This window comes from Euprymna scolopes, chromosome 27, assembly GCF_053919585.1.
Source record: "Euprymna scolopes isolate OS-2025 chromosome 27, ASM5391958v1, whole genome shotgun sequence".
Lineage (NCBI taxonomy): Eukaryota > Metazoa > Mollusca > Cephalopoda > Sepiida > Sepiolidae > Euprymna > Euprymna scolopes.
In genome coordinates, this window is record NC_136508.1 from 114049798 (window position 1) to 114071973 (window position 22176).

Consider the following 22176-nt stretch of genomic DNA (forward strand, 5'->3'; position numbering starts at 1 on the left):
TCTCCAATCAATAAAAATCTCCGCAGAAAATATTATTCAATCTGACATTTAGATTTTTTTAATCAGAAATTTTATTTTTAGTTAAATTTATGCGATTTAAAAATGATAATGTTTATCATAAACACAATAATTTAATTCAAATATGGTTGAATTGTTAGACAACTTAGCACAAAAATTGCTTTTGCGGTTTTTAATTGTTTTAATATTTTAAGAAAATATTGAATACACTTATTTAGTATTATTATTACTCTTTTATCCAATATTTTAGATTTAAGAATGTGATCATATTCTTCTATAAAGTTTACATAAAATGATCACCCATTTAGTGGCCATCACTTCAAAATTCTAAATCTACTTTTATTGGCTAATAAGTTTCAATAACCTTAAAAATATCCGCAAAGAAATTTTAAAAATATAATTTTTATTTAAGATTTTAGAGTAAGATATCATTTTGCTATATGAATTTATTGTAAAATGATCACCCATTTAATGACCAGTTAACAATCAACAAGACATGTAATTGTTCCATGATTCAAATTTTTGTGGCAGAGGAGAATTGACTTTTGCTTTTTTTAGTTGTTTTTTTTTCTTCATTCTGTATTTTCATGTAACAATTTAATAAACAAAACATACTATAAAATATCATTCTGTATTTTTATGTAACAATTTAATAAACAAAACATACTATAAAATATCATTCTGTATTTTTATGTAACAATTTAATAAACAAAACATACTATAAAATATCATTCTGTATTTTTATGTAACAATTTAATAAACAAAACATACCATAAAATATCATTCTGTATTTTCATGTAACAATTTAATAAACAAAACATACTATAAAATATCATTCTGTATTTTCATGTAACAATTTAATAAACAAAACATACTATAAAATATCATTCTGTATTTTCATGTAACAATTTAATAAACAAAATATACCATAGAATATCATTCTGTATTTTCATGTAACAATTTAATAAACAAAACATACCATAAAATATCATTCTGTATTTTCATGTAAAAATTTAATAAACAAAACATACCATAAAATATCATTCTGTATTTTTATGTAACAATTTAATAAACAAAACATACTATAAAATATCATTCTGTATTTTTATGTAACAATTTAATAAACAAAACATACCATAAAATATCATTCTGTATTTTCATGTAACAATTTAATAAACAAAACATACCATAAAATGTCATTCTGTATTTTCATGTAACAATTTAATAAACAAAATATACCATAAAATATCATTCTGTATTTTCATGTAATAATTTAATAAACAAAACATACCATAAAATATCATTCTGTATTTTCATGTAACAATTTAATAAACAAAACATACCATAAAATATCATTCTGTATTTTTATGTAACAATTTAATAAATAAAATATACCATAAAATATCATTCTGTATTTTCATGTAACAATTTAATAAACAAAAAATACCATAAAATGTCATTCTGTATTTTCATGTAACAATTTAATAAACAAAATATACCATAAAATATCATTCTGTATTTTCATGTAACAATTTAATAAACAAAACATACCATAGAATATCATTCTGTATTTTTATGTAACAATTTAATAAACAAAACATACCATAGAATATCATTCTGTATTTTCATGTAACAATTTAATAAACAAAATATACCATAGAATATCATTCTGTATTTTCATGTAACAATTTAATAAACAAAACATACCATAAAATATCATTCTGTATTTTCATGTAACAACTTAATAAACAAAATATACCATAAAATATCATTCTGTATTTTCATGTAACAATTTAATAAACAAAATATACCATAGAATATCATTCTGTATTTTCATGTAAAAATTTAATAAACAAAACATACCATAAAATATCATTCTGTATTTTCATGTAACAATTTAATAAACAAAACATACCATAAAATATCATTCTGTATTTTCATGTAACAATTTAATAAACAAAACACACCATAAAATATCATTCTGTATTTTCATATAACAATTTAATAAACAAAACATACCATAAAATATCATTCTGTAGTTTCATGTAACAATTTAATAAACAAAAAATACCATAAAATGTCATTCTGTATTTTCATGTAACAATTTAATAAACAAAATATACCATAAAATATCATTCTGTAGTTTCATGTAACAATTTGATAAACAAAACATACCATAAAATATCATTCTGTATTTTCATGTAACAATTTGATAAACAAAATATACCATAAAATATCATTCTGTATTTTCATGTAACAATTTAATAAACAAAACATACTATAATATATCATTCTGTATTTTCATGTAACAATTTAATAAACAAAACACACCATAAAATATCATTCTGTATTTTCATGTAACAATTTAATAAACAAAACATACCATAAAATATCATTCTGTAGTTTCATGTAAGAATTTAATAAACAAAACATACCATAAAATATCATTCTGTATTTTCCTGTAACAATTTAATAAACAAAACATACCATAAAATATCATTCTGTATTTTCATGTAACAATTTAATAAACACAACATACCATAAAATATCATTCTGTATTTTCATGTAACAATTTTAATAAACAAAACATACCATAAAATATCATTCTGTATTTTCATGTAACAATTTAATAAACAAAACATACCATAAAATATCATTCTGTATTTTCATGTAACAATTTAATAAACAAAACATACCATAAAATATCATTTTGTATTTTCATGTAACAATTTAATAAACAAAACATACCATAAAATATCATTCTGTATTTTCATGTAACAATTTAATAAACAAAACATACCATAAAATATTGTGCAAAATACACCTTTGCATAAAATGACAACATCACAGTTATTAGCTGTCTTTCTACCAGTATTTTGTTAGATTTTTGATTGTTTGCTATTATCGAGACCCCAAAGATGACTTGTCTCATGTAAGTTTTTGTCCTTAGTTCTAACGTAAGGTTTGAAAATAATAATTTTAAAATTAAATAAACACTTCAAATTAAGTTAAAACAACACTCATAATTTAGAACACCATATTTTTTTGAAATCAAAACATTAAAACAAAGAAAGCTGTGACGAATTTTTGTTACTGTAACAAAGTTGATAACATTAATAAAACAAAATGTAGAGTTTACGCAACTATTAAGAGAAAACCAACTAAGCCACAATGTTTTCATTAGATGAAAATATTAAAAAAAAGAAGTTCGTCAATTTGTTTTTTCTTTATTAAAAAGTAAATATTATGGCAAGGTTATTAAGAAATTAGCCTTTAACCTTTAAAAGCTTCCCAGAATGAAACTAATAAAACAAGGATGAAACTTTTAAAGCTGAGGCGACTTTTTTTTAGTGTAACAAATCTTACATTATTAATAACACCAACATGTAGTTTTTAACATTACAAAACATGAAAAGGCGATGATAGTTGTTTCTACATTTTTTATGACTTAATAAGAGATTGAATGCGACGGTACAAAATTATTGTTTTTTTTTTTTTAGAAAAAAACTTTTTAATAAAACAAAGATTAAAATATAAAAAAGAAGGCTGTGGCAACTTCTTTATTTTACTGAACAACATATTAAAAATACCAACATCTAGTAAATCGCAGTTTTCGTTTAATATAAATTACAAAACCATTGCAACTAGATTTTCATGAAAATAAGAAAAGAAGTTGACCTTTACATCTTACTACAATGTTTCTGCCATTTCTGAGACTGAAACTCAATTAGTCGGTGACTGGATGTAATACGTAAATATTGAATTACCTGTCAATTTATTTGAATGACCTTAATAACCAGTTATTTTCATCAACAGTTTTACACAATGTATTTATATTTTAATCCAAGAAAATATATATTTAACAAAATATAACAGTATGAGGATTGCATTATATTTAACAAAATCAATTTAAACTGTTCTAATAAATTTCAATTTTCAATTACTTTATAAAGTAACTTTTCTCTTTAAATATAAATATATATATATATATTTTTAATAGAAATGGTAATTAATAAAAACCTGAAGAAAGTGCTCAATACTGTTGTAGAGCAAATATGCATTTTATTTTTTATTACCGGCCAAAAAAAAAAAACGGGCGGGTAGCTGAAACAATAATGTAACTTAACAGAACGATACAGTAATAAAAAATAAAACGTGTATATATATATATATATATATATATATATATATATATATATATATATATATATATATATATATATATATATATGAGATATGAATACACGAACAAAAACATTGGTCTAATATAGATTTTTAGAATTCCAAACATGAAATTATTACTCTCGCAAGAATATATCAAGTTTACAATTGTCTAAAATTTGCAAAATGTTGTGACTGTTCTTTAAAAATTAACTATTTAAATATCCTTAAAATTGTTGTCATAAATTAAATTCAAACATATTTCAACATTTTCTAAAGACATGATATGTGAAACGCATACAATTCTCAGTGGCATAACATCAATTTAATTGTTGAATAAAATATTCTGTAAAACAGCAAAGATGATAATTAATGACAACATAGGTCATCAGTTTTTGTTGAATAGTAACTGAAAACATCTTGCAATATCAATCCGACATCTCTGGAAACACCTCTTTACAAAGCACTGGTATCTACGAATCATTTTCTTCAAAGTTTTAAAAACGACACACAAAATAGTTTTGGCAAATAACAAATAGGATCCTGAACAGAAGTGTGCGTTCTATGCCGACAATTATCAATGGACCAGAGGTCATCTTCTCAGCTTCAGACAAGCCCAAACTATTTGCAAAGAACTTTGCAGCTAATTCTACCCTGTGCGCCGAAGGCCATCAACTCCCCATATTTCCTCCTATAATACAGAACATGCTAGGTAACATACAAATATCTGTGCATGAGGTCGCCAAGCTAATCAAGAACCTTGATTCCACTAAAGCTACTAGCCCTGATGGCATCCCAATTATAGTGTTAAAAAAATCCAATGCACACTACATGTGTTTTTATTATGTGAAGTGGATATAGTCTTTATACAACAAATGTTAATGGAAACAAAAAAATGAGTTGTCGAAACTGTTTCTATCAGATTAAGGTTGATGAGTCACACAGAAAATGATAATCATCCTATATGACTCATATATGACTAACCAACCAACATCATCCTATATGACTCATATATGACACTAACCAACCAATATCATCCTATATGACTCATATATGACACTAACCAACCAACATCATCCTATATGACTCAATAGCCAACCAATTTTAAGGGTAAATCGATTTACCATGTGATTTGTTACACACTCTCTTCATTAATTCATCTATAAACACTTTTTTTTCCTTTGAAAAATCATATTTAACTGATAATATTATGACGTCATACCACCTCAGTCTGCATCTGATAAACCATATGTAAAATGTTAGCAGCTGATCATGCTGGATTTAATGCATAAACAGTGAATAATGTGGGTGTGAATTTATTAGAATGACCTTAATAATAATTACATAACAGCTGTTAAACGTTTATTTTTAATCTAAGAAAATCTATATTTAACAAAATGTAACAGTATGAGGATCACATTACATTTGACAAAAATCAATTTTAATTCTTCTAAGTTGTAATTTACAATTAACTTATCAAGTAACTTAAAATGTCAATCGTTACATCTTTATATATATATATATATATATATATATATATATATATATATATATAATATAGTACGGGATTATTTTGCGTATGGATTGAGTTGTGTTGCACAAAAGTCTATTTTAATTGTTTTAATTAACTTTAGTTTGCAATAAACTCATCAATAAGCTATGCCTAACAATGTCGTCTCTTCCTTTCTCTTCCTTTATCTTTTGAAATATCGAAGAATTGCATGTACTAGAAAATGGACTTAAAACGTAATTTTTTGTGTTCCACTAAGAAATGCAAGTTCTATTTATTCGGGCATTTCAAAAGTTACACCTTATCAACGTTCTTATGCAGTGATAAAAAGGTTGAAAACATTTTTTTTTAATTTTGGCGGATTTAAAGTATTTTTTTTATAGAATAAGAACATAACTTTTATTTTTTAAAGTTTGTATTCATAGATTAGCGTTTAATTGATGCAACACAATAAAGCATATTGTAAACAGGAGCAGATATGAATGAATATATAAAAGGAAATAACAAAGGTCAACCATTGAAATTATTACTCTCGCAAAAATATATCAATTTTACAATTGTCTTAAACTTGTTTAAAAGATTTTGACTGTTCTTTAAAAAATAACTATTAACATAAAATAAAATATGTTGTCATAAATATAATTCAAACATATTTCAACATTTTCTAAGGACATTACATGTGAAACACATACAATTCTCAGTGGCATAACATCAATTTAATGGTTGAATAAAGTGTTCTTTAAAATAGCAAAGATGATAATGACAACATGGGTCATTAGTTTTTGTTGCATATTGATAGTGTGGATGAAACCGTCTTGCAATATCGATGCAACATCTCTGGGAACACTTCTATACAAAGCACTGAACAACTTGTGCTCCACTTCAAATCGAATAATTTTATCCTTTCGAAGTTTTATAAACCACAAACAAAATATTATCATATACAAAATTGTTAGGTAAGTTTGTCTAATCCAATGCACACTACATAGTGTATTATTATTATGAGAAGGGGATATAATCTTTATACAATGAATGTTAATGGAGACAAGAAACTGAGTTGTCAAAACTATGACCTTGACCTTCACTGAGGTGCACGACTTATATGACCTTCACCGAGGTGTGTGACTTGACACAAAAAAAACAGCTTCTTAATTAACTGCTAACGCACGCATCACTGTAACGTCCAATGACAACAACAACAACCTTCTCACTCGACCTGCCTTTTATACCACTCTCTCAATCCCTCCTCTTGCGCATGCACCCGGAGATTCCTGACAACCTCAAGACTTCCGCTTATAGAAACCCAAGTTTTGTTGTTGTGCATGCCTACACAAGGCACAAACACGTGGGCGTTTGTTTTTTTGGTAAGTACTACACTCCCCCCTGATCTAATCATCACATAGAGTGCACTCCGGGGGGTGGCCTCTTAGTTCATTGGCTTCTGCAAAGGGTGGTATTTACAATCTCGGATCCAGGTTCTGGTTCTGGTTCTGAGTGTGGTTCTGGTTCTGGTTCTGATCCTGCCTGATCAGACGAACTACAACTACCACTCTCTTGCTCGATGACCTCACTTATCAGCAGCTCATCATCTGATGATTCATTGCTCTCTGTAGCTGTGGGATGTACTTCACTAGCTGGGCGAAGATCGTGCACATGGCGTGGGGTTCCATCAACAAGGACCGACTGCTGGCTGACCATTCCAGATATTCATCCTCGCTTGAACTTAGTGGTGCACTGGTTTCCACAGGGGGTCTAACCCAAACTGGATCCCCTACCTTGTATTTGTCATGACTCTCCTCGTCGATTGGCTGGACAGTGTCAATGCCCTTTATCCTAACACGGTATGTGTGTATGGCATTGGCCGGTGCTGTTGTTAGTGCCTTCCCATCCTTTGGTGTGATGTTATACCAATACGTGGCCTCCGTAATGGTGCATTGCTTTCTGGCAGCAATTCTCTTGATGCTGCGATGGCTCCTCTCAGCAATGCCATTCCCTGATGGCACATGAGCACATCGCAGTCGTAGTCGGATACCCCACTCATTCAGCAACTGCTGAACTTGGTGGCTACAAAAAGCAGCATCGTTGTCCGTCAATATCTCTTCCGGCGCACCTCGCTCAGAAGAGATAGATGACAGTTGGCGGACAACATTCGCTGACTCCTGCCTGGTCATTTGCCTCCACACCGCAAAACGAGTGGGTCCACAGTCAATAAGGGTTAGAAAGGGCTTACCACTGTAATGGGTAATATCCATCGCTACTCGTTGCCACACATGCTCAACCTCCAATCGCCCCTTCTGCCATTGCTCAGGTGCAGGATCGATAGACTGGCATGCCTCACAGTGCTTGATGATCTGCCTGACATCCACCCTTGTCACTGCCGGATCAACACGCCTCGCAAAATACACAGTTCTTTTGATACCTGGATGTCCACTCTGCACATGGATTCTTTGTATTTGGCATGAGCTAATCGCGCCAACTGCGCAAGATCGCGCAGCAAACTCCACGCCTGTCTTCACAGCTTCATACCATTTGTGAGGCACACAGGTTAGTTGGTCTGCACAATTACAGTGTGATACCACAAACGTTACACTCACCAACAGGTCATACTCTGATAACAGACTCTTCAGGGTGTTTAGCCTCCGCCGGATTAACATCTCACTGGCTGCCTTAGTGCGGACTCTCGTTTGTCCCGAAAGAGTGTCGGACACCCAGTAGTAGATGCAGAGAGAATCCGTGCACAAGTGTAACTTCTTTGACTGCCATTGCAGTGCCAGATTTAAACCCTTCACAACAGCATCCAGTTCTGCCAGGTTGATGTGTTGAGCATCATTCATGAGACGCAGCCAGCACGCGTCTTCAATTATGTTTCCACGTTGCTCCAATAACACTCCCAATTCCAAAGAACTAGCATCAACCCACACATTCACAGTGTCCCCATCGACACACCATTCTCCACGGGCAGGGTCCTCCTTGTTAACTCTCTCTAGGGTTTCTGTCGTCATCAGAGTTAGAAGAGCATCATCAGATATATCATCCCAACCTGTAGTTACTAAACTTGCCCTGCCTTTGATGACGCCCCCAGCTGCTCAGAGCCAGCCACATGCTGGTAAGTGACCAATAAGTTTCCCACACAAGGAAAAAATAGTCCGCCGCATAATAACATCAGGGATGTTTGGAATCTCACTGCCACGCCTCCATCGTAAGGTACAATCTTTCCCGCAAACGTCCAATCCTAATACCCATGTTCCATCTCTCAGACGTTCAGGATCCTTGCACTCCAACGCGAATTGAGCTAACTTTTCTCTGACGTGCAACGCAGATTGTATATCTTCATTGACGTACACATCGTCAATATAGGCCGATGTTGCGTCCTCAGTGGTCTTTTCCTGGGACAACACTGCATTTACAATGGTCTTCATGATTTGCGGTGCCACATTCAGCCCAAAGCCAAGTCGAGTAAGGCAGTATCTCTGACCCCGGAACCACACTGTCTGGAACGGCCACAATGTCTCATCCACTCGCACCTGCAAATAAGCCTTCCGCAAGTCTACTATAGACACATTGAAGCCCTTCTGGCGCCATTCTCTCAGCTTGCTGGCGCACACGTCAGCATCGGCAGTGTATGTCTCAATGTATCTATTGAGTTCACAATAGTCCAGCACCGGACGAACTTTTGATTTGTTATGCTGGACTACCGCCATTAAGAGAATCAGACCCTTGGGTGGTCCCAGCTTGTTGGGATAGGGGATCAGCCATCCATCCTGGATCCATGCCTCAAGTTCCTTTTCGTATTCATTATGGGCCTTGTCGGGTATCGAGTACTCTGCAATGCTAATCTTGAGTTCGGTTGGCGCCCTTCTTTCTGTCCACTTCCACAATGCAGTCCATGCTTTTTGGTAAGGGTCGTAGTCCACCTTAAAATCAGGCCGATCAATGTGAACTGCAGCACACACTGGGATTTCCAAAAATCGCACAGTCCCATCTCTTCCGATAACAACTCCCCCCAGTGCCTTAATAGTATCATATCCCAATAGTACATCGAATCCCAGCAAATCCCTTTGCATCACCAGCACATTAATGTCTGCAGCCACACCAGAGTCTGTGTGGACTTTGACAGTTCCGGCTCCACAGCAAGTTTGCATATTGCCACCTATTGTGGTTACTTTGATGTTCTGCTTTGTCCAGTTTCGACACAACTTGGCACTCATGATGGTGTGTGAGCATCGGCAGTGTATGCCTCAATGTATCTCTTGAGTTCACGATAGTCCAGCACTGGACGAACTTTTGATTTGTTATGCTGGACTACCGCCATTAAGAGTGTCAGACCCTTGGGTGGTCCCAGCTTGTTGGGATAGGGGATCAGCCATCCATCCTGGATCCATGCCTCAAGTTCCTTTTCGTATTCATTATGGGCCTTGTCGGGTATCGAGTACTCTTCAATGCTAATCTTGAATTTGGTTGGCGCCCTTCTTTCTGTCCACTTCCACAATGCAGTCCATGCTTTTTGGTGAGGGTCGTAGTCCACCTTAAAATCAGGCCGATCAATGTGAACTGCAGCACACACTGGGATTTCCAAAAATCGCACAGTCCTATCTCTTCCGATAACAACTCCCCCCAGTGCCTTAATAGCATCATATCCCAATAGTACATCGAATCCCAGCAAATCCCTTTACATCACCAGCACATTAATGTCTGCGGCCACACCAGAGTTTGTGTGGACTTTGACAGTTCCGGCTCCACAGCAAGCTTGCGTATTGCCACCTATTGTGGTTACTTTGATGTTCTGCTTTGTCCAGTTTCGACACAACTTGGCACTCATGATGGTGTGTGAGCACCCGGAGTCGAGAAGAGCTGAACAAGGCACTTGGTCCACGTACACATTTATTGTCGGTTGTGCCTCAATTAAATCTTGTCCGGGGAACAGAGCGCTGCTGACATCCTGCCCCCTGATACATTTCCCGCACAATTTTGGGATAAATGTCCATAACTGCAACATTGGAAACAGCGCAGGCTCCCCTGCCCCTGGTTAGTACAACTTCTTACGAAATGACCTCGCTGGCCGCAGCAGAAACATCTCCCATTGGTCGTGGGTCTCAAACTGGGACTCTTTTCAGTATTACTCTTGGCTGCCTGCGCCATCATTACAACCGGTTCCCTCAGGTCCTCCTCATCTCTGATAATGGCTCGAGCGCATTCTAACAAATGTTCCATGGGCGTTAAAGATACGCTGGTGGAAGCCTTCAACAGTTGCTTAACATGGGTGGGAAGGCCGGCCACAAACGCATATGCCAGTGTTTGCTCTGACACTTCATTGCCAAATAGAACTGCAAGTTTCTTCTGCTCTGCGAAGATATCCATGGTTTCTCCTGGCATGAGCTTCCTAGAGGCAAATGTTTTGTAGGCCATGCAGGGATCCATGGCAAGTGCCTTGTATAAAGAATTTTTTATACAGGTAACATCAGCCTTCTGCACGGCACTAAGTTGCTGATATACACTCAGGGCGCCTCCAGCCAATCTCAGGGGAATCACGGTATGCACCCCCTTCACTTCACAGAGGTTGCAGGTCAGCTCAACCCTTTTGACCCAGTCGACAACAGAAGTGGATCCGTCGAATTCGGGTATCAGATTTAAATCAAACTTTGCCCCAGCCATAGTTGTCCAGAAAAAGAGACAAAATGAAATAGCTGAAATAGCTTATGACCTTGACCTTCACTGAGGTGCACGACTTATATGACCTTCACCGAGGTGTGCGACTTGATACAAAATAACAGCTTCTTAATTAACTGCTAACGCACGCATCACTGTAACGTCCAATGACAACAACAACAACCTTCTCACTCGACCTGCCTTTTATACCACTCTCTCAATCCCTCCTCTTGCACATGCGCCCGGAGATTCCTGACAACCTCAAGACTTCCACTTATAAAAACCCAAGTTTTGTTGTTGAGCATGCCTACACAAGGCACAAACACGTGGGCGGTTGTTTTTTTGGTAAGTACTACAAAAACTGATTCTATCAGATTAAGTTTGATGAGTAAGACAGAAAATCATAATCATCTGGTGTCAATGCGATATATATATATATATATATATATATATATATATATATATATATATATATATCGGTTTTATAAGGATATAAATCATAAAACACGCAAGAAATATTTTCAACTATTTTGTAACGTGTTTAATATGAATTTTTGTAGATAAAATCAATCTAGATATTGGGTTCAATCCAAAAATATTAATAACAATAAACAGACATAATATAAACATTTGAATGCAATATCAATATATGTTTCTCTTTCACAAGCATTTAATCATAAAAAATGCAAGAAATATTTTCAACAGAACTATATCTTCAGAAACACATGTATTGAGTGCTCTTATTTTTGAAACGTGTCTCAATTAACATTTTTGGGTCAAATTAATCTAGATATTGTGAGTTCACTCCAAAATATTTACAACAATAAACAAACGGATTATGCAATGAATTTATAAGAAAAATCCAATAATATTAATAACAATAAAGAGACAAATATTAATATTAGAATATTAAATCTATAAGCAAGATCCAATAATATAAATAATATTAAATTAATCTAGATATGGTGAGTTCAAACCAATAATATTGACAATAAAGTGACACAATACTAATATTTGAATGTAAATACTAAAAATATTGAATTTCATTTTATGTTACAGATGTTCCTGGGTGGACCCTAGTATTCAATTGTAAAATCATTTGAAAACATAAGACATCTTAAAGGTAATAAACTTTTGTTCAAATAAACAAAAATACCATAATAGATCAAAAAGTAAAAAACAATTTGGAAAGAAAAGTATATGGCTTTAAGAAGACAATATTTTCTACAATACCGGAAACTATAGAAAAACTAAGAAAACTTTCGTAGAAATGCTAAATCCTTTGATATAGCAATTTGCAAAGATCGCTCAGTTGAAATATATAAAACTGTGGACAAATTTTTCGCATCTGCTAGGCTGCTTTATCTTCAGTTTTAACAAGTAAATAAGAAAATTGGATAAAAAAGTTATAACCAATGTGTGTAGTATATTTCTGGTCTGAAAAACTATTTCTTGAGACATTAATTAATTAACCCAGCGTTACAATCTTCAAATGAAGAAAATTGGAAAAAAATCATTTATTGGAAATGCCACATTTATGTAGATTTAATATGAAGTGGATAGATATAAATGATAAAACATAAAAACACACATCCTAGAGAAAAATAAAGTGTGTTGTTATCAAGTATCAGATTTAGTTAAACATATTATAATTCACACTTGAGAAAAGCTAAATTCTTCAAGTGTGGTAATATTTTTATTTCAATAATTAAACGTTAGTTACAAAAATTAGAACTCGCACGATGGAAAATCCACATTATTGTGAAGTGTGCGATTATTCTTGTGATAGAAAATCAACGTTAATGAAACATGTGCGAACTCACACTGGTGAAAAGCCACATACTTGTGAAGTATGCACATATTCTTTTTCTGAAAAATCAAATTTAGTGAAGCATATCAGAACTCACACTGGTGAAAAGCCATATACTTGTGAACTATGTGGACATTCTTTTTCTAACTCATCAGGGTTAGTCGTACATATGAGAACTCACACTGGGGAAAGGCCACATACGTGTGAAGTGTGTGGATATTCTTGTTCTCAAAAATCAAAGTTAGTAATACATGTAAGAAGTCACACTGGGGAGAAACCATATTCTTGTGAAGTGTGTGAATATTCTTGTTCGGACAAAACATCTTTAGTGAGACATATGAGAACTCACACGGGGGAAAAGCAACATTCTTGTGAAATACGTGGATATTCAAGTTATCAAAAATCAGGCTTAGTCAACCATATGAGAACTCACACTCGCGAAAAGCCACATATTTGTGAAGTGTGTGGACATTGTTGTTCTCATAAATCGAAGTTAGTAATACATATGAGAACTCACACTGGCGAAAAGCCATATACTTGTGAAGTGTGTGAATATTCTTGTTCTCAAAAATCAAAGTTAGTATTTCATATGAGAACTCACACTGGTGAAAAGCCACATTGTTGTGAAGTGTGTAATTATTCTAGTTCTGACAAATCAAATTTAATGAAACACATGAGAACTCACACTGGTGAAAAGCCACATTGTTGTGAAGTGTGTAATTATTCTAGTTCTGACAAATCAAATTTAATGAGACACATGAGAACTCACTCAACAATAACAACAATTGCTGGTTCTGCCACACAGAAGTAAAGAGTGTGCATCACATTACATCTATTTGTAACGTTTGGGAATGACTACTATACAATGCGACACAATGGAGTGTGTACATAACTCCACTGGAAAATCTGCAAAAACTTGCATATCAAATGTAGTTGCAAGTCTGTGGAACATGTACTAGGAAGAACGGTTTGAAATAAGTTAGACATCATCCACTATGACTTGGAAATTTTACAGCTACATACCTCGAAAACGAGGATATTAAGCTGAACATATATGGGATAAGAGGGAGAAAATAGCAACTCAATTTGAAGTAAGCATCCCTAATTGTAAACTTGCTTGCATCAAACTTGAAGCAGTCACTTTTCAGTGCACTGCTTACAGCTGCTTTTCATGGTATGGAGGAAAACAGTGCATTCCTTGAAAGGGCTGCTCAGTTACTCAAGGGTCTGTCAAGTTCCTTGGCTGTTCGATCAGAAGGAAGACGACTATATAGCCTTATCCACCCGTTTGCAGGTTTGCGTGTGCTACATCGAAACGTTTCTGTTACTACAGTCGACTCTGTGTCTGCGCTCGTTTTATGAGACAACTAAACTATGCAAAGCGGTCATTGAAGCACATTCCTCCAGATTATAGCCAGTTCATTGCAGAAGCCAATTCACCACAGTTCATTACAGATTTTGCAGCTGCCATTGCACAAACACAGCATTCACTTCGCCAGTTCATAAGTCATAATTCAAATGCAAATGGGCAAAAAATGTATAGATGCTAGAAGTCATTGTAAGAGAGTAATAACCACAGCTAAAAGAATACATATTGAAGTAGCCAGGGAACACAGAATCATAGAAGATAGGAACTCGCTATTTCTGGGAAATTATAATAGTGTAGTGAATAAAGGACAATCACTAATTTCCTTAATATCTAACAAATAAACTCACACTGGGGGAAAACCACATTAATGCTGTCTGAGTACTAGCTGCTGAATTCATTCATTTGGGAGACTTTGGCGATCATTTTGAATTTGTCGTTATTGATTGTGACAAGTTCGATTTTCTGGATTGCATTTGCTCCAAGGAAGGCATGGAAATTCTCTTTCACAATAACAAACTTGACTGCATATTTTTGTCCAGTTTTGGGGTTTATCATTTTTACTCGACACTCTCCCAATGACTTCACTTCTGTTCCATTCCACATGACAAGAGTCTTAATTGAATGATCCAGTGTTTTTTCCAATTCTGATTCAGTATGTTCGCGGGCACTCCACTATCGAGCTGAAAGGCAATTGGTTTTCATAATGTTGGGTTTTGACAGTCTGCACCTCCTTTTTCCTTGATACTTTGCATTTCACGGCAAAGTGGTTTTCGCCTTACATTTATAACAGGTTTTACAAAGGCAGGACATAACTCTTTGCTCGCTCCATGCCGCAATGCACATGCCCAGCACTCTCTGTCAGATTGTGTCTTTCCCCTGGGTTTAAAATCAACCTTGTTAACCTTTTCAGGCCTTAGGATTCTAGATTGGACTGTAGCATTTTTAGACAACATATTTTTGTAAGTCTGTCTTATTTTCAATAACTCAGCTTGTGTCTGGGGGTTGTGTACTCCCAGTACTACGTGATCTCTTAGTACTGATTAAACACAATTGTTGCAAAAAATTGCACGGTTTTATCAACGTCCGAAGTGCCGGAATGAAGGATTCCACAGTCTCTAATTCTCCTCGGTTTCTAGAATGAAATACGTAACGCTCGTAGGTTTCATTTGTTTCCCCTATAGCATATTTATCAAATGCCTGAATTTCAGTGGGTGTACATTTGTCTTTGGGTGTTGAAAACTGAAACCCGTAGTAAACTCTCGATGTGTCGTCTCCCAACATATGAAGTAAAGGTGCCCTCTGATATTGTAATGACTGTTTCGTCAAACATATAATAATGGCGTAGTTATACTATTTCAGTTTAAACAACTTCAAATTCGCCGCTAAATTATCTCTCATACATAGGGGCGTCTACATAACGTACATATAAATTAGAATTTGAAACAAGAACAATAAAGTTGCTTATCTGTTTCTGCAAATAACTTTTCACTTGTTATTCTTTTCTACATCTTGGGCTCTTTCCATCCCACCGCTGCCGCCAGTGATCTTGGGTATATGCATATCCGTAGGCTTCCATTTTTCTTAGCTACTAGTGCTAATGAAGAAGAAAAAGAAATAAGGCACCAGTGAACTGAAGCCGACTACGCTCTCATGTTGTTGGGCCAAACGCGTTCAATTCCTGACAATGCCTTATTCACACAAACCAAAGAAGAGAGGAGGAGAAAGACGACGAAGATGCCTGCCCTGACCCTCTCCATCGTCTAAAAGATAAGTTACATTTTACGAACATTCATTCCTTGTCAATTCATACATACCTACAAACATTTTACGAACATTCATTCCTTGTCAATTCATACATACCTACAAACAGTTTACGAACATTCATTTCTTGTCAATTCATACATACCTACAAACAGTTTACGAACATTCATTCCTTGTCAATTCATACATACCTACAAACAGTTTACGAACATTCATTCCTTGTCAATTCATACATACCTACAAACATTTTACAAACATTCATTCCTTGTCAATTCATACATACCTACAAACATTTTACGAACATTCATTCCTTGTCAATTCATACATACCTACAAACATTTTACGAACATTCATCTCCTTTGTTAAATCACATTCCATCCTACGAACACTTTGCCTCTCCTAATACAAATTGTTGGTAGTAAATAAAATCGGTTCTCAACCTTCAATATTCGTCTGTCTTTAATTATATGGAGTCAGAATCTACACACTTGCAACGTTATTCATTTCAGGTATTCTTGGTTGCGGCCTCTATGGCATCCTTTCCTTCCCCCTAATCTTCTCATAAATATCCAGGCCATAAATATTACGAATTATTATTTTTAAAAAATAAATAAAAATTATTAAAGTTTTAAAATAAAAAATATGTAAGTAATATTTTATAAACTGTGGAGGGATTCTGGTCACATGTGAAAAGGAAGATGAGAATATTAGCGACTAATGAAAATTTGTTCCTATTTCATAGAAGAGTTGTGAAGCTGGCGTGAGAAAGGACACGCATTTCCACAAATTATTAAAGCATAAGACAACAATACACATTTTAGAAATGGTTCGTTTTCAAAGTTGTTTTATTTTGTATAAATTTATATTTTGTTACGTGGTTCATTACTTCAGATTTTATTTTGTACAAATTTATATTTTGTTACGTGGTTCCATTTCTTCAGATTTTATTTTGTACAAATTTATATTTTGTTACGTGGTTCATTTCTTCAGATTTTATTTTGTACAAATTTATATTTTGTTACGTGGTTCATTTCTTCAGATTTTATTTTGTACAAATTTATATTTTGTTACGTGGTTCATTTCTTCAGATTTTATTTTGTACAAATTTATATTTTGTTACGTGGTTCATTTCTTCAGATTTTATTTTGTACAAATTTATATTTTGTTACGTGGTTCATTTCTTCAGATTTTATTTTGTACAAATTTATATTTTGTTACGTGGTTCATTTCTTCAGATTTTATTTTGTACAAATTTATATTTTGTTACGTGGTTCATTTCTTCAGATTTTATTTTGTACAAATTTATATTTTGTTACGTGGTTCATTACTTCAGATTTTATTTTGTACAAATTTATACTTTGTTACGTGGTTCCATTTCTTCAGATTTTATTTTGTACAAATTTATATTTTGTTACGTGGTTCATTTCTTCAGATTTTATTTTGTACAAATTTATATTTTGTTACGTGGTTCATTTCTTCAGATTTTATTTTGTACAAATTTATATTTTGTTACGTGGTTCATTTCTTCAGATTTTATTTTGTACAAATTTATATTTTGTTACGTGGTTCATTTCTTCAGATTTTATTTTGTACAAATTTATATTTTGTTACGTGGTTCATTTCTTCAGATTTTATTTTGTACAAATTTATATTTTGTTACGTGGTTCATTTCTTCAGATTTTATTTTGTACAAATTTATATTTTGTTACGTGGTTCATTTCTTCAGATTTTATTTTGTACAAATTTATATTTTGTTACGTGGTTCATTTCTTCAGATTTTATTTTGTACAAATTTATATTTTGTTACGTGGTTCATTACTTCAGATTTTATTTTGTACAAATTTATATTTTGTTACGTGGTTCATTACTTCAGATTTTATTTTGTACAAATTTATATTTTGTTACGTGGTTCATTTCTTCAGATTTTATTTTGTACAAATTTATATTTTGTTACGTGGTTCATTACTTCAGATTTTATTTTGTACAAATTTATATTTTGTTACGTGGTTCCATTTCTTCAGATTTTATTTTGTACAAATTTATATTTTGTTACGTGGTTCATTTCTTCAGATTTTATTTTGTACAAATTTATATTTTGTTACGTGGTTCATTTCTTCAGATTTTATTTTGTACAAATTTATATTTTGTTACGTGGTCCATTACTTCAGATTTTATTTTGTACAAATTTATATTTTGTTACGTGGTCCATTACTTCAGATTTTATTTTGTTCGTTTTTCTGTTAAGACAATAATACACTTTCTAAAAATTGTTTCATTTTTCTGTTAAATAAATAGTCATAAATATATAAAAATGTATATTTTGTTCGCTTACTTTATTTAATCAAGTGCTTACTTCCAATATTAAACTATTTTTTATATTAATTACATATTTTTTAAAACTTTAATAATTTTTAGTTTTATTTTAAAGATAATAAGTCATAATATTCGTGATTTGACGGTGTAAAATACTGATGAGATCCTTCTTGAGTTGTCGAACTTTTCCGGGACTTAAGTGCAATTAATAAAGAAATCACACCAATCATGAAATATTGACAAGTTTTAATCTAAACTTGTTATGAAAACATTTTATAGGAAAACATTTCGAACATTTAACAAATTAACAGACATTTTAACACGAGGAACGAAATAATGATTACACCGTGTTATTACGATGACCTTAAGTTCTTTGTTCTTTAGACAGTGATTTGTTTCTTTAAATAATTTCACGTTTAAATCGTGTTCTTTTCATTTTGATTCTTTTATATTTTCATATATTTTATTTCTTAATGAATTGGACACACAGACCAAAAGTTGTATCAATTTACTAAAGAAATCTTAACAAACAAAACAAATGTTCTGTTTTGAAAACAAAAGAAAAAAACGAATTCACATCACTTGTTGTTTTCGTATTGAATTTCTGGAATGAAAGGTAAGTTATTTTCCTTTTTTTTTTTTTTTTTTTTGTTTACGATTTCCAAAAAATACATCCAATAACTTTTACAATAATGTTAAACATTAAAATAAGTTTATTTTTTATTGCAATCCAATAAAACTATGGATTCTGCTTTAAAAAAAACGTGAATAAAAAATATATGAAACTCCAATCAATAAAAAATATATGAAACTCCATTCAATAAAAAATATATGAAACTCCAATCAATAAAAAATATATGAAACTCCAATCAATAAAAAATATATGAAACTCCAATCAATAAAAAATATATGAATCTCCAATCAATAAAAAATATATGAATCTCCAATCAATAAAAAATATATGAAACTCCAATCAATAAAAAATATATGAATCTCCAATCAATAAAAAATATATGAAACTCCAATCAATAAAAAATATATGAAACTCCAATCAATAAAAAATATATGAATCTCCAATCAATAAAAAATATATGAAACTCCAATCAATAAAAAATATATGAAACTCCAATCAATAAAAAATATATGAAACTCCAATCAATAAAAAATATATGAAACTCCAATCAATAAAAAATATATGAATCTCCAATCAATAAAAAAATATATGAAACTCCAATCAATAAAAAATATATGAAACTCCAATCAATAAAAAATATATGAAACTCCAATCAATAAAAAATATATGAAACTCCAATCAATAAAAAATATATGAATCTCCAATCAATAAAAAATATATGAATCTCCAATCAATAAAAAATATATGAAACTCCAATCAATAAAAAATATATGAAACTCCAATCAATAAAAAATATATGAAACTCCAATCAATAAAAAATATATGAAACTCCAATCAATAAAAAATATATGAAACTCCAATCAATAAAAAAATATATGAAACTCCAATCAATAAAAAATATATGAAACTCCAATCAATAAAAAATATATGAAACTCCAATCAATAAAAAATATATGAAACTCCAATCAATAAAAAATATATGAAACTCCAATCAATAAAAAATATATGAAACTCCAATCAATAAAAAATATATGAAACTCCAATCAATAAAAAATATATGAAACTCCAATCAATAAAAAATATATGAAACTCCAATCAATAAAAAATATATGAAACTCCAATCAATAAAAAATATATGAAACTCCAATCAATAAAAAATATATGAAACTCCAATCAATAAAAAATATATGAAACTCCAATCAATAAAAAAATATATGAAACTCCAATCAATAAAAAATATATGAAACTCCAATCAATAAAAAATATATGAAACTCCAATCAATAAAAAATATATGAAACTCCAATCAATAAAAAATATATGAAACTCCATTCAATAAAAAATATATGAAACTCCATTCAATAAAAAATATATGAAACTCCAATCAATAAAAAATATATGAAACTCCAATCAATAAAAAATATATGAAACTCCAATCAATAAAAAATATATGAAACTCCAATCAATAAAAAATATATGAAACTCCAATCAATAAAAAATATATGAAACTCCATTCAATAAAAAATATATGAAACTCCAATCAATAAAAAATATATGAAACTCCAATCAATAAAAAATATATGAAACTCCAATCAATAAAAAATATATGAAACTCCAATCAATAAAAAATATATGAAACTCCAATCAATAAAAAATATATGAAACTCCAATCAATAAAAAATATATGAAACTCCAATCAATAAAAAATATATGAAACTCCAATCAATAAAAAATCTTCGAAGAAAATATTATTCAATCTGACATTAAGATTTTTTAAAATCAGAAATTTGTTTATTTTTAGCAAAACTTATGTGATTTCTTAGAAAATAATAATGTTTATCATAAACACAATAATTTAATTCAAATATGGTTAAATTGTAAGATAACTTAGCACAAAAACTGCTTTTGCGGTTTTTAATTGTTACATTATTTTAAAAAATAAATTCTGAATATACTTATTTAATATGGCGTTAGAGTTTTTCGTTTGATTTTTAATATTTCATCCACTACTTTAGATTTAAGAAGCGACCATATTCTTTAGGCATTGCCAACCGAATGTGAAGAATTGTGAAAAAAAAGAAAGCACGATTCCGTGACGTCAGACCTGTGTTAACTGTACGAACTATGGAAAAGCAGAAGCGACTAAATAATTTTTTAAAACCTTTGTTTATCTGCTTAACACGGTAATTAATAATTAATCTTTGTTATAATTTTGTTAGGTTTTAAGATTTACACAGTTTAATGATTAATAATATTATAAACATTTGTATATTAAATATGAACTATAGTTTTACACGTATTCAGTTGGTTAAATACCCGCTTCTGTTACATATAGGGGTTTCATTGAGAGAGTCTTAGAGATAAAGAGATGTTGTATCTTAGAGAGAGATGCGTTGTAGGAGTTCTACAGAGGGATGTTCTTAGAGATAAAGAGATGTTGTTGTACTCAGAGAGAGAGAGAGAGAGAGAGAGGTTGTAGAAAGAGTCTTTTATTTAGAGGGATGTTGAAAGACTCAGAGAGAGATGTTGTTGTAAGAGACTTAGAGAGATTGTTCGTTTATAACGATTCCTATATATTAAATGTTAATTCCTTAATTGTGTTTATGGAAAAAGAAGAAAGCTCTTTGAGTGAGGAGACAGTGTTCACTGTTCAGACATTGTGTAGACATGATGTAGATTCACATTGTGGATATTAGAAGTCGAGATGTGTATGAAAAGACATTTTATAACACAAATATATAATACAATTTCACTTTACCTTTTTGTAAGAATCATAAGACAAGACGACGTTTTTATAAAACACATGATGGTTTATTTTGTCACGACCGGCCGTTGTTTCCATCATCAAGAATTCAAAGTTTCACATTTTTTTCTTGAAGTGACGTCTCGCTTCCTAGACGACTGACTCTCTCTTAGTTTTTCACTGACTGTCTTCTCTTAATCTAAAGTTTTTCTC

The 22176-nt window shown here is 31.7% G+C and overlaps 1 long non-coding RNA gene across 1 annotated transcript in view; it reads left to right on the forward strand.

The window, feature by feature from the left end:
- Positions 1 to 16721, forward strand: part of LOC145249074 (uncharacterized) — a 34493-nt gene extending 17772 nt beyond the window's left edge. The window contains exon 2 of the long non-coding RNA XR_013863470.1: positions 12395 to 16721. This is a non-coding gene — a long non-coding RNA (uncharacterized LOC145249074). The remainder of the gene's footprint in view (positions 1 to 12394) is intronic.
- The last annotated feature ends 5455 nt before the right edge of the window (positions 16722 to 22176 follow it).